This window comes from Pogona vitticeps, chromosome 3 (assembly GCF_051106095.1).
Source record: "Pogona vitticeps strain Pit_001003342236 chromosome 3, PviZW2.1, whole genome shotgun sequence".
NCBI lineage: Eukaryota > Metazoa > Chordata > Lepidosauria > Squamata > Agamidae > Pogona > Pogona vitticeps.
Window position 1 is genome coordinate 214769581 of NC_135785.1, and position 14857 is coordinate 214784437.

Genomic DNA, 14857 nt, shown 5'->3' on the forward strand with positions numbered 1-14857 from the left:
TTCTGAAAAGTCAAATTCTTTTGCTTTCTCTGATGCAGAAAAGAAATATCAATTGAGCATATGCACACACAAAAAAGTGGTGCTTTAGCAAAAAACACTTCCCCTGTTATATCCTGCCTCAGGCACTGGTCACAGGATGGAAATGTTTTCTAGTTCTTCTGATACTTTCCATACCTCTGTTGTACTGAATTGCGGTCACATGGTTTATATCCTGGAATGAACATCCCAAGAACTTTTAGCAGTTCCAATTTATTTCCTCCTATTATGGCCAGCTACACCGTGGCACCAGTTTGTTTTCTCTCTTGCTTCAAGGAGCTCAATCTTGACTGTGTGACCAGGGAAAAAAGCAACAAACTAACTGGGGGATAACTAGAAAACATTTCCCTCATGTGAACAAGGCCTCAGAAGGGAGCACCAGGAGACTGTGGACAAGCAGGTACACACATGCAAGCAGCACCAGTAATCCTCTGCGCAAAGCCTCTCACAAGACATTTTTCCCTTAAACAGCTTCTTCTGGACAGCTCTCTTATTTCTCTCTTATTTATTTATTTATTTATTTATTTATTTATTTATTTATTTATTTATTTATTTATTTATTTATTTATTCATTCATTCATTCATTCATTCATTCATTCATTCATTCATTCATTCATTCATTCATTTATTTATTTATTTATTTATTTATTTATTTATTTATTTAATAGCTTAGTGAGCTATCTAGTGGGCAAGATGAGGAAATAGATATATTGAGAACAGAAAGCCTTCTTAAACCAGTTCCTTTGAATTATGCCACCTACAGGTGGTTTGAATAGAACTACAATTAAAAGGTTTTTTTTTTCCTCTTCTGCTTGTGTGGCCATTTATATCAAAGAGAACTAAATGTCCCAGTGTGACTTCATAGTGACAGAATTCACGTTAATTCACATTCACTCACTGTGTAGTTACACCCTGTCAGATGTAATTTTTGTATCTGAGTGCCAGTCTGCAGATCTATAGTGTACACTTCAGTTTTCCTTATATGGAAAAGAATAGCTAAGGACTGGCAATGTCATTGTAGACCAATCTGTGTGCAGTGTTCTTCTGCATTTATACAGTTCAAATGTGCTGGCAAAACATTTCAGAAATGTATTAACTACCCATCAGAACAGCTAAGCTCTCCCTTCTCAACCCAATCTGCAGCCTCTTTCCTATCGGAGTGTATAGCCTTTGCACAGTGGAACAGTGATGAGGATTTTTAATAATCATAGTCTGTGGTTTATTTGATAAAAGTAGAAGGTAGAAAGGATAGATGTTTCACCTTGTACTGGAACATGTGATAATGCAAAGGAAAAAAGCTAACAGAGTCAACAGTAGAAAGTTAGAAAACGGAGATCAATGGAAAGAAAGAAAGAAAGAGAATTCTACATAATGTTCCCTTGACCAGTTTATTAAGAATAAATTAAACATACTATGCATAGTATCTTTCCTACTGAAAAGGATAATGGTGTCACAGCTGCTGTGGGTAGTTGATTTTTTAGGAGGGGAGCTTTTCACCTCTACAAAAAATGAATCCATCTACAAATGAACCTACTTACATTCTCTTTCTTGGTTCTCACCTTGAATGCTACCTTTAAAGGTTGTTAATGACAGTCTCTCCTTTTTCTTTTGAGTAGGATTTTAAGCAAAGGGTGGGAGATTAGCCTTATATGCTGCAGAAATTCTGTCTTCACAATTCTTAAATTATTAGCCCACTCTTATCATTGAGAAAATTTCATATGTGGAAAAGCCTGAAATTTTATACATTAGAGAGTGATTTTTTTGCTATCCAGTATTCATATATTATGTTGCAAGGAAGTGTCCATCTTTCACAAATGGGCAGCATGGTGCTTGAATGATAGCCGAAAAGACAGCTATTATACCTCCACATTCCAGGATTATGAAAATTATTCCCATTCTGTAATTCTACATTTCAGGTATCTTAAGAACTATTAACTGAAAAATGAAATCTGGTGGGGGGGGGGAATGCAAGTTGTGAAATGTGCAGAACTTTTTAACATTTGATCTGACCATTGGAGCAAGCTGGAAAGCAAAAACAAACAAAAAACAAAACAAAACAAAAAACAGAGCTTTGTATGCTCAGAGCCAATTCTCATCTCAGAGTTTTCAAACTAAGGAGTCAGTAAGAAGCAGAAATCAAGGAACTAATGTTATATGGTTATACATAATCTCATTGCTACTGAGCTGGTCACTGCAATACTACTCTACGCTGCCTGGGGGCCGTACAGCAATGGATGTAGGAGAACGGGCTGAGGCTGAACCCGGACAAGACGGAAGTTCTGAGGGTGGGTGGCCCTGTGGATGGTGGCTTGGGAAACTCCCTCATGTTTGGGGGGGGTGGCCCTAGCCACGAAGAGTGGGGTCCACAGCCTGGGGGTACACCTGGACCCGATGCTCACCATGGAAATGCAGGTGGCGTCAGTAGTCCGCACCGCCTTTTTCCACCTTTGGTGGATTGCCCGGCTGCGACCTTACCTAGACACGGGGGTGCTCACTACCTTAGTACATGCGCTCGGAATTTCTAGATTAGACTACTGTAATGCGCTCTCCTTTGAAGCTGATGCGAAAACTTCAAGTGGTGCAGAATGCGGTGGCCAGACTCCTTACTGGAGTAAGAAAATGCCAACATATCTCTCCTACTCTGGCCATGCTGCACTGGCTGCCCATCCGTTTCCGCATTCACTTCAAAGTGTTAATGCTTACATATAAAGCCCTAAATGGTTTAGGACCTCGATACTTGGTGGAACGCTTACTCCCAACTAGTTCTACCCGTGTCACCCGCGCGAGCCAGGAGGTGAGGCTGAGGAGCCTGACGCCGAGGGAGGCCCGGAAGGAAAGAACTAGAAACCGGGCATTCTCAGCGGTGGCTCCTCGCCTCTGGAATAACCTACCTCCGGAGATTCACGCTGCACCCTCGCTGGGTACTTTTAAGAACCAACTAAAAACGTGGATGTATAGGCAGGCCTTCCCTTCCAGTTAATTCCTGTCCTCTTTCCTTTTTTATTCTTTTTCTCTTTATTTGATTTATTTTGTAATTTTCCCATCTTGCAGAATCATTTAATTAATTAATTGTTATAAATTTTTCTTGAACTTGTTATCCTTTATGGTGTAAGCCGCCAAGAGTGGTTGAAATGACTAGATAGGTGGGGTATAAATACAATAAATAAATAAATAAAAATAAATAAATACTCTCTGTCACAGAATCATAGAATAATTGAGTTGAACGGGGCCTATAGGGCCATTGAGTCCAATCCTTGGCTCAGTGCAGGAATCCAAATCAAAACATGTAAAAATGCAAGTAGATAAATAGGTACCACCACGGTGGGAAGGTAATGGCATTCCGTGTCTAGTCGTGCTGACCACATGACCATGGAAACTGTCTATGGAGAAATGCTGGCTCTATGGCTTGGAGATGCGGATGAGCACCGCCCCCTAGAGTCGGACACGACTAGACTAAATGTCAAGTGGAACCTTTACCTATAGGGCCATTGAGTCCAACCCTTGGCTCAGTATCAGGAGGTTATCTAAATTCCTCTTGAATGCATCCAGTGTTGGAGCACTCACCACTTCTTGAGGTAATCATTTCCATTGTCATACTGTTCTAACAGTTAGGATGTTTTTCCTGATATTCAGCCTAAATCTGGCTTCCTTTAGCTTGAGCTCATTATTGCTTGTCCTGCATTCTGTGATGATCAAGAAGAGATCCTGCCCCTCCTCTGTATGACTTACTTTTCAAGTATTTGAAAAGTGATATCATATCTCCCCTCAGTCTTCTTTACTCAAGGCTAAACATGCCCAGTTCTTCAGTCTCTCCTTATAGGGCATGGTTCCCAGTCTCCTGATCATCTTTGTTGCCCTCGTATAAACTTCCTCCAGGTTATTAAAGTGTGGTGTCCAGAACCGGACACAGTACTCTATATGGGGCCTAACCAGTGCTGAATGGGACTAGTGGCTCATGGGATTTGGGGTCTGTACTTCTGTTAATGCATCCTAAAATAGCATTTGCCTTTCTTGCCGCCACATGTCATCTGTAGGGATGACAGTACTGTAGGGATGACAGTACAGAACCACTGCTCATAGCACTGGTAATGGAAGCATGGCACCTGAGCTGTTTATTTAACTTTGTGTCACATGGGTTCAGTTTATAATCATTTGTTAATACAACCACAATACATATTAAGCTCTTAATCTATACAACGTGTTTCTAACCATTGATAAACAGGTTCCATGTTTGTTAATATTCTGCATATTCCTTTCCTTTGATTTTCAGTGTCAGTCTATCCATTCCGTCTATCTAATCCATTCTGGCACAGTTCGATTTTTTAAAATTATTTCTTGATTTGTAAGTGTTTCTTCATTCTTCCAATATTGTGCAAATATAATCCTTATGGGATTATATGTATTAAATATACATTTTGTTTATCAACACTTTCTGGTATTATACCCAATAGAAAGAGCTCTGACTTAAAATCTATATTTTTTAATTATTATTTTAACAAGCCATATATGGACACAGTGGGCCCTCGATTTACGAACTTAATCTGTTCCGGAAGTCCATTCATAAATTGAAACACGAATGGATTATTATTGTTATAATTTCCCCATAGGAATGCATTGAAAATTAATTAATGTGTTCGTATGGGGGGGGTAAAAAGGTCAGAAATGTAAAAATAAATAAAGGAAAGTCACTTACCAGGCCTTGGTAGCCCCCAAACCACAGGAAAAACAGCACCAAACAGCTAAAAGCTAGAAGCCTGGCAGCCATTTTGTGCTCTTCTCTGCTCCTGCCCCCTCCTCTCCCCGCCTAACAGCTGATCGGCTGGCTCTGAAGAGGCTTCAGGAGGCTTGCTCAGCACCTAAAAAGGCAGGGGAATAAAGCTCCCCCCGCTTTCAGAAGCCTCCCAGGGGCAAGGGAAAAGCAGCAATTTTTTCCCCCAGCTTTATTCCCCTGCCTTTTCACAGAAGTGAAGAAAAACAAAGGATTCTACATTCCCCATGGTGAAACCTGATACCAACACACATCCAGCTCGTTTTATATGTCTGCAAACCCCATCTTGGTAATTTACTTTGACTAAAAATCCTGATATCTCATCATCTGGCCAGAATTTTTTGTTTTTGTTTTATTTTTATGCTTCTTCAGACCTGCAACGCCCAGCTTGAAGAGCACACCTGGAGAACGTGAAAGTTTTCCTTTTTTTGATATTTTAATGGTCCAGTAAGGGTGTTATCCATTCTTCTTTTCAGAGTTGGTAAAAGAACCATATTTCCTTTATTTCTTCTTCTGGCCCCTTTACCTCCATTTCCCCTTGTTTTATTCCATTCTACTAGTTATCAGTACATCACGTGTCCATGATATTAAAAATTGCTTTTGTAATTGACTTTGGGCATCTTTTCATATTCTTTGTATGTGTGTGTGTGGTTTTGTTTGAAATACAGAAAACAAGAATATGAAAGTGGCAAGAACAACTACATTAAAAATTTGGTCAGGATTTCCTTTGTGCATAACAACCTTGACTTTGGCTGTTATAGTGGTGATGGGAAGACAGCTGCTTCAAGAATGGCGAAGATATGTTGGAGAAGATTCTGAAAAATCATCCTTTGTTTCTTGGGGAGTTAGAAAAAATCAAAAGCCTCAGAATCATCTGTTTCTTAGACATGTCATCTGACAGATCCTGGTGCCTCACATTTGTTTAGGACTGAGTCCTTTCCCCAGAGTCTCCTAAAAGCTAGGAATTGGAACAGCCCTTGTGGAAATATTTCCACCTTTGCTGCACATGTTTGTAATACAGGTCATTCCCTTTGTTACCTGTAGCCAATATGAGGGGCAGCAGTGTTGTGTTCAGTAGTAAACAGGTGAAGTAAGTCATTTGTAGTAATGTGTCTCTAACTTTCCAAACATTTTAGTCTCTCATATAAGAAGCTTCAATTTGACTGTGTCATTGTTATGGCTCTTCAGAATTTCCTTCTCAATTTTTTTAACTGCATGATTGCAAGGTAAACAAATGTGCTGCAACTGTTTTTTCTTACTATTCTATGTCTTTTCATCATTTTGAGACTTATCTTCCCTGTCTTTAACTGAAGTGTGAAGGGTTGGGAAGTGCTGCTATCCATCAAACATTGTACAATACCTACAGTGTCAGACAACACACACACTCCTCAGCCACCTGGTAAGCACCTGAATATCACACATGAATATTTCTCTGAAATTTGGTGTTCCGCCCCTTGAGAAATTCAGCACAACACTGAATAAGACCCTTAAGAAAATGCATGAAAATATAAGAAAATTGCTATGCTTTTTATGTTGTCATGTAGCCAGATATATATATAGCCAATATACTTTATGAGAGATTAGTCTAATCTTCATGAATATGATTCTGTGGACTATGTCCAGCCTTGAATATTTTAAGAAAAACATTATTTTACTTTTCACAGACTAAATGACAACGTGATTGCCTATTACTGTACCTGTGAAGTGTGCCATTTCATATAGAGATCCAAACTTGGATTTTCTGTGAATCATAAATGATTGCCCAGTTTTTTTTTTTCCAGACACAAGATTGCATTCATCAACCTCCCTCCCAGCCCCATCAAGGCATATAGAAATAGTAGGCTGGATAGTTTATTAGAATAAATTGCATTTCTTACAGAATGATGGTATTATTGAGGCATCTTTGAATTGCAAATGAATAGAGCTCATCTTGTGGGGATGTTAATGCCTGACAGATCAGAATGAAACAGCCACCAGCTACAGGAACATTTCCAACCTCCTCTGTTTTTTCTTTGTGATCATGTTCGTAGAAGCAAAGCCATTACATTACAAAATTTCTTACAATTTTTTTTTTTTTTTGGAAGGGCTTGATATAGGTTGGGATCATAGAATAGACATATAATCACATATGCCATAAAACAGGATGGTATTTTTTGTATTTGAGACACAAAATTCTCTACATCAATGAGAACCATTTCCATCAACAGCCTTCATGGCTAGGTGGTCTCCTGTTTAGATACATCACTTTTCACATTGCAGGGTGATAGTTAGAGGGGGCAGGATTACTATGTTCTCCTCCTGACATGTTGATTTAATCCTTATGTTGAATAGCGGAATAGGGTTTAAATCAGAATTTTGCTAAACAGCTGAGCTGTAAACTGTGCTCTAGGTCTCCTTTGTGGTTAGCTACATGTTTCTTTAGATGTGCTACCCTTGCATTCTTTAAAATTACATTTTAACCATTGGCCCACCACTCCATATTGGGACCTTAAAGTGTTAGCCAGAGAAACTCTAGCACTTTTCTCAACTTGCACTCCTAATGCAGATCAGGTCCTTGGCCTGCTGAAATCAATAAGGAAATCCCAGATAAATTGTCTGAGTACAACTGGGAAATAGGCATGCACATAACATTAAATGGCAGCTTAAAGGAAAATGTATTATTTAAACATTACCAGATGGCATATGATACTGTGAAAGCTTGAACATATTTGTGTCCTTGGAGTGCTGAAAGTATACATATCGAAAAGCTGATATGTTCCATACCTAGTAGGACTGTACAATTGTAGAAAAGTATGACACAGTAACAAAATAACAAAAACAATATCTGTGGGATTGTGAATTTCATTTCAAGTAATGATTATCCTTTTAAGATATTTGGGAAGAATAGGATCAAATTCAGATGTTAAACTAGGAGCACAGTTACATTAATGAAATAAATCGAGTCCTGGATTGGGGCTTCTGAATGCAGTTTAAAGTCACATAGTAGTCACTGTTGAGAACTTTGGTTTAACATTTATTCTCAGAACATTAGCAGAGTTGGGAGATATTGAGCCTCGTGGCGCAGTGGTTAAAACGCTGTACTGCAGCTAAAACTGTGCTCACGACCTGGGGTTCAAATCCCAGGTAACCGGCTCAAGGTTGACTCAGCCTTCCATCCTTCCGAGGTCGGTAAAATGAGTACCCAGCTTGCTGGGGGGGCAATGTGTAGCCTGTATAATTAAAAATTGTAAACCGCCCGGAGAGTGCTTGTAGCGCTATGGGGCGGTATACAAGTCCAATAAATAAATAAATAAATAAATAAATAAATAAATAAATAAATAAATAATAAATTAGTTTGCATAGACACTATGACACTGAGAGAGTAAAATATCAACTTAGTCTATTAACATTTATACAGAGAGAATAGACATTCATCTGACTGCATAACATGATATTATACAACACATAGCATAGAAAAAAGTTATCTGACTTACAGCAGATAAAATGTCCCCTTTACACGTGACTTATGTACTGTACACTTCTGGGACCAATCAGAAAATACATTACTTCATTTTCACTTGCATACAGTTTCATCATGTACAACAGCTATACAACATTAAGCCCTTAAACCTTGATACCCACGTGTGAATACAATCAGTACAACGACTCAGGTAAAATCAGTCATTTTACTTCCAACTGTATAACATTTATATTTAATATATATTCATATCAAAATCTCAACAGTCACATGCTTTTTGCGTCAGTGTGTGCATCCTGTTTTCAGTACTTTTAATCCATTTTAAGCTTTGTTGTATATTGGGTGAGGGGGCTACAAGGGCTTTTAGAATAGTTGCATTTGTGACTTTCTCCTGCTCGCATCCACTCTTTTACCAGCTGCCTCTCACAGCTGCTAGCTGCTAATGTTATAGTACTGTATTATTTTTACTATCAGCACCTTCCCTTCCCAACCTTCACTCAAGACTGTCCATTTTTTCATTTTACTTTGTGCATCTGGTATAGCGATAGAACAGAATGCCACATAGGAAAAATATATAAACAGCGGTTTCTCTGCAGCCTTACACATGCACAGAGAAACAGACATCTTTCCTTTCCTTACCTCCTCTCTCTCTCTCTCTCTCTCTCTCTGTGTGTGTGTGTGTGTGTGTTTTTCCCCCATTGCAAGCCTTGTCAGTTTCATTTCCCCTGCTCAGTTTAGACTGGAGAATTTTGTTTTGAGGTGTCTGGCTCACCTCCTTCAAAACTGGAAACAGCAGGGGGAGGTCAGGGCTACTTTTTCACTCTATCAGGCCTGCAAGGAAACCTCTGTTTTAATTCTTTTTTCCTGTCTGGCATTCTGTTCTTCCACTATACCAGATGAAAGAAGAAGAAGAAGAAGAAGAAGGAAAACTAGAAAGCTTTGAGTGAAGGTTGAGAAGGAATGATGCTGGTGGGGGCAGCAGCAATGGCAATCTTTATTTACACAGGAAGAGGTACTGTATTTACCTATTCAAAAACTATTCAAGTTGAATTTATTTCACAAGTGAATTAAAATAAATGGCCTTCTTGCTACCCATTAAAACCACATCACTTTCCATCAACAACAAAAGAGTGGAAGGGGATCCATGCTTCCTTGTAGTCACTTAAAAAAATCAATTTAAAACATGCTATGCCCAATTCAAATGCATTTATATGCTGATGGTGGTAAAAATGTTATATTTCAAATATGTCTTTAAAAAAACAGAAGTGCCTGCAGCTTTGAACTGAAAATTATGAAGTTAAAGCACAATCCTACACACATCTCCAATGAGTATTATATTAAATTGAGTTCAACTGATTTATTCATTGATATGAAGTATGGATATAAAGCTTTAAAGACAAACAAAAGAGAAAGAATAGGAAAAAGTAAAGGAGAAAGAAGAAAAAATAATATAGCTACATTCATTGTTAGGAAAAATGCTACATTTAATTGAATTTAAGCTTAATTAAATGGAACTGAATTGTTGTTGTTATGTGCCATCAAGATGGCTCCAATTTATGACAACCCTATGAATGAGTGATCTTCAAAATGTCCTGTCCTCAACTGCCCTGCTCGTCTCTTGTAAACTTTGGGCTGTGGGTTCCTTTAGAACATCAGTCCATCTCATATTTGGTCTTCCTCTTTTCCTGATGCCTTCCACCTTTCCCAGCATTATTGTCTTTTCCAGAGAAAAGATGTGCTAAAGTAGGACAGCATGAGTTTCAACATTTTCCCTCCAAAGATGGTTCAGGCTTGATTTGCTCTAGGACTCACTCATTTGTTTTTCTGGCAGTCCAGGGTATCCACAAAGCTCTCCTCCAGCAACATATTTCAAATGAATCAATTTTTTTTCTGTCAGCTTTATTTACTATCCAACTTTCACATGAATCATTAAATAAATCCCAAATATAAATATTTTTAGTGTCAGTATTATTCAGAATATTTATAAGGAAACTATGTAAGAAGATTACCTTAATTAGACCCAGATTATGACTGCATAAATGCTTGTATCCATTTTAGGAAAAAGACAGCATATAAATGTTTTGAACAAATAAATACATATATACATAAATAAGATTGGATAAGAATGACATACAGTATCTTATTGCGCATTTTAAATTTTATTGAGAATTTTTTTACACTTGTAGAGGATTTTTAAACTGGTCTGGCATATTGACCAATATTTTAAAAAAGTAAATACTATATAGAGCATAATAATTCATGTGATATGACCTGAATTAGAGATATGATTGGTGAGCACTTTTATATGGCTTCATTGATGACAACCAGAGCATGAAGTAGTTTAAGACTGCTATATCCAGAAATGACATGGTTCTCATGCTATAATTGGGCATGCTTTATTCAACAGTAAATGGAAGTGTCGGAGTGCATAGTATTGAGCCAGTGTGATATAATGGTTAGTGATGTCATGGATAGAATGTTGGACCAGAACTCAGAAAATCCATTTTGCCATTGAATTCACAGGGTTGCTTGGACTAGGTTTGACCTACCATGCAAGACTGGAATGAGGACAAAGAGTAGAAAAGAGAGCCACTTACATTTATTTGACTCACTTGAAGAAAGGTAGAATGTAAATGTAACTAGAAAATAACTAATTGGACTAGGCATGTAGTTGAAAATATATTTATTTGTTTATTTCTTTCATAGGTGTTCCAAAGATGAAGGTCTTAGAATGTTATTCTCTGTCTCAGAACAATCAATCTTTCTTGAGGATTTTGGAATGACCTGTTTTATACAATGTGTTTCCAGACTTCAACAACTACAGCAAAATAAAACAGAGACACTGTGCAGTTACCTATAACTCGTAATATAGGAAGAACTCTATGTTACTTTCTGCACATTTTGAATGATTTCAGAATGATTATTTAAACAAAACAAGCCCCTTTGTCTCGAGAGCATATCAGGGGGAAAAAACCCTTTATATTTGCATAATAATTAGTTAGATACAAGCGATTCACGAAGCAGCATCATGTAGACATAGTGTAATGAACACAGTAGACACAGATTGTTAGAGCAATATCAGAAATATAATGAAGGTTGAATATTTGAAGTCTCTGGATTATTTAAAACATCTATAATTAGCAATGAGCTCTTTTAGATAAGCATTAAAAAATCTTAATCATATTGCTTGTAATTATTAGCAGATTGCCTAATGTAAAACCCTTTTGATTTTCTTCAAAAGCTGTGGCTAATAATGAAAAGAAAAACACTGTGCTTTATTTGATCTCATGATCTGCTCTGAAATGACTTAAAGAAACAAGATTAGTTAGGGATGCTTTTGCCTATACAGTGGTGCCTCAACTTATGAACATCCTGACTTACGACCATTTCGAGTTACGACCAGCTCCAGCCGCAAAATTTTTCTTCGACTTGCAGCCAGAGCTTCCAGTTATAAACAGAAAAAGGCAGGGGGAAAAGGTGGGAAATTCAAATTACTAACCATTGGTAGGCAAAGAGGCTGCTTCTTTGTAGTTCTTTTGCCCCAACGGTTAGAGTGAGTGCGATCGAAGGAGGCTTCAGACTGCCTGGTAAGGTAAGGTGCAGATTTCTGCTTTTTAAAAACTGTTCTGGGTGGGTTTTGCAGTGTGGTTTTGGGCTGAGGGGGTTATGTTTCTGTGCTGTGATGGGTCTTGGGGGGTTTGTTTTTTTGAAATTTTCCCCCATTTCCAATGGGTCTTGTTTTTTGGTGGTTTCTTCCCCTCATTTCCAATGGGTCTTGGGGGTTTGTTTGCTTTTGGTTTTTTTCCCCATTTCTGATGGATCTTGGGGGGTTTATTTGGTTTTTGGTTCCCCCCTCCATTTCTGATGGGTCTTGTGGGGTTTTGTTGCTTTTTGTTTTTGTTTTTCCCCCCCATTTCCGATGGATCTTGTGGGATTTGGTTGCTTTTTGGTCTCCCCTCCATATCTGATGGGTCTTGCACAATCTGCTTGCTTTTCGCTTTGCTTTCTTTGCATTTCCGATGGGTCTTGCACGTTCTGCTAACTTTTTGCTTTGCTTTCTTTGCATTTCTGATGGGTCGTGTACGCTCTGTTTACTTTTTGCTTTGCTTTCTTTGCATTTCCGATGGGTCTTGCATGCTCTGCTTGCTTTCTGCTTTGCTTTCTTTGCATTTCCGATGGGTCTTGCATGTTTCTCTTGCTTTTCTTCTCCCCCTTTTCGGCTGGAAGGGATTAATCACGGTACCGATGGATCTTTCAGTGATTTTTTATTTAAGGTTTTTTGGACTGATTTTTTTTCTTCAGACAGAATGGATTAAATGCATTTCAATGCATTCCTATGGGAAATGGTGCTTCGACTTACAACCATTTCAAGTTACAACCGGAGTTCCAGAACCAATCATAAATCGAGGGACCACTGTGTGTCATTTCATTTATTTGTGCTATCATACCTGTGGTATTGTTATGTGTGGTTAAGTTGGAATTGACTTAGAGTGACCCTAATAGGGCTTTCAAAGTAAGTGAAATATGTAAGGAGTGGTTTTATCAGTCCCATATCCCCAGTGAGTTTCCATGCCTGGGGATTCAAACCCAAGCCTTCTGAGTCCTAGTCCATCACTCTATTCACTACACCAGTGGTTCCCAACCTTGGATAATGCAGGTGTTCTTGGGCTGCAATTCCCAGAAGCCTGCATCACCAACTGTGCTGGCTGGGGTTTGGGGGAGTTGCAGTCCAAGAATACCTGGGTTACCCAAGGTTGGGAACCACTGCACTACACCACACTGCCTATCCAGTTAATCTATAGCAAATTATTATTTCCAAAATTACTATAGTGAAAGGACTCAAAATCAAAATGCTACTTCTCTGTTCACTCTTACATACAGTGTAGTGGAAAATGAAGTAAAAATATTTAATAGCGATAGAAGTTTCATTTGTTATTAACACTAGAGAGGTGCTATGTTTCAGTAGATAAGTTCTAGTAATTAAAACCTTACTGAAAGATAAAAAGTGAATAATATGATTTAATTAAAGTTGTGCACTTCAAAAGCTGCATATTTCAAAGACCTTAGATATCAATTACAAAGCCATACATGCTCTGGACTCTATACTGAGGGTTAATAGTAGCAGAGTTGCAGTCGTGTGTAGGGTTTTATGTATGCATCTTGTATTTCCTGATTAAGGATTTCAGTGATGCCACTGAAGAGAGCAAACCTACTGCCGTCTGAAGTGTGCTGCTTTGCTTCTCAGTATTTTGGTTTGCATGGGTTGGCAAAAAAGGCAAAAAAGTATCCCAGTGGCGAAAAATCAGAATCATTATTGGAATGAATTTTGTCTCTGTCATGTTACCTGTTTAAAAAACCAGAGCAGAATAGCAAAGCAGAACAAAGCAAAGCAGTATCTGTGGCCATTGGCTGAAACTTTGGGACATTGTTTCGAACACTTCACAGGGATAATGTTCTAGAAGGTCACCATTGTAGGTTTAGTTCTGTGTGAATTATAGAAAAAGTGATTCTGGGGGACCAAAATGCCCTTTTATACCTAGAATAATCTGGGACAGATCATTGATGATATGAGATTCTTCTTGGATTCAGAGAAAATCGATACACTAATGAGGAAAAGGTAAAACATTTATTAACATGACAATATAATTTAAAAAAAATGAACAGTAAAGTAGCGAATTGTAGAGAAAGACCAGTTTCACACTCTTCTGTATAATGACAACTGTTCCCGGGGATAAGTAGTTGCACAGGACCTTCCAGGATCTGGGTCAGGGGTGGGCAATTAATTTCTATAGGGGGCCACATGAAAAATCTGAACTGTGTTTGGGTGCCAAGCCAACTTTACTCAGGTAAAAAAAGGGGTAGCCCCGGTGATGTGAGTCAGATGAGTGTTCCTTTATGAGCAGAAACCTTCAAAGAGAACAAGAACTGGGAGCACACAAAGCGGGGGCATGGAGAGGTCACTGGCTCTGAAGGTGGGAGGCAGGTAGAGTTGTGTGGCTGTAACTTGAAAAGAGAAGTGGGGTGTGGACCGGGAAGGAAGGAAGTAAGGAAAGAGAGAGACAGAACAAAAGAAGAAAGACAAAAAAGAAAGACAAAAAAGAAGGAAGGAAGGAAGGAAGGAAGGAAGGAAGGAAGGAAGGAAGGAAGGAAGGAAGGAAGGAAGGAAGGAAGGAAGGAAGGAAGGAAGGAAGGAAGGAAGGAAGGAGACAGAATGAAAGAAGGAAGGCAAGAAAAAAAGAGAAATAAGGAAGGAAGGAAGAAGAGGGACAGAAAGGAAGAAGGCAAGAAAGAAAGACAAAGAGAAGGAAGGAAAAAGAGAGGGAAGGAAAGAAAGAAAAAGACAGAAGGAAGGTAGGACAGGAAGGAGATAGTGCTGTAATCATGCACTGGAGAAATCATGGTGGGTGTCTGCGTGGAGATCCTGAGAGTAAGAGCGGGGAGAACTGTATGGCAGGGGGCGCTCCCTTTCCACCAGGTTATTGAGGTGGCTGTCCACATCCAGCAAGTAACATTTCCTCCAGAGGCCAGCGTAAGTGGCGAAGAGGGCTCACCCATCCTCCAGCCACAGCAGGTCCCCTTGGGGGAGGCCGTGGTGT

At 38.8% G+C, this 14857-nt stretch overlaps 1 long non-coding RNA gene across 1 annotated transcript in view; it reads left to right on the forward strand.

The window, feature by feature from the left end:
• Positions 1-14556, forward strand: part of LOC144587754 (uncharacterized) — a 50744-nt gene extending 36188 nt beyond the window's left edge. The window contains exons 3-4 of the long non-coding RNA XR_013542900.1: positions 9158-9273; positions 10968-14556. This is a non-coding gene — a long non-coding RNA (uncharacterized LOC144587754). The remainder of the gene's footprint in view (positions 1-9157; positions 9274-10967) is intronic.
• Positions 14557-14857: the final 301 nt, after the last annotated feature.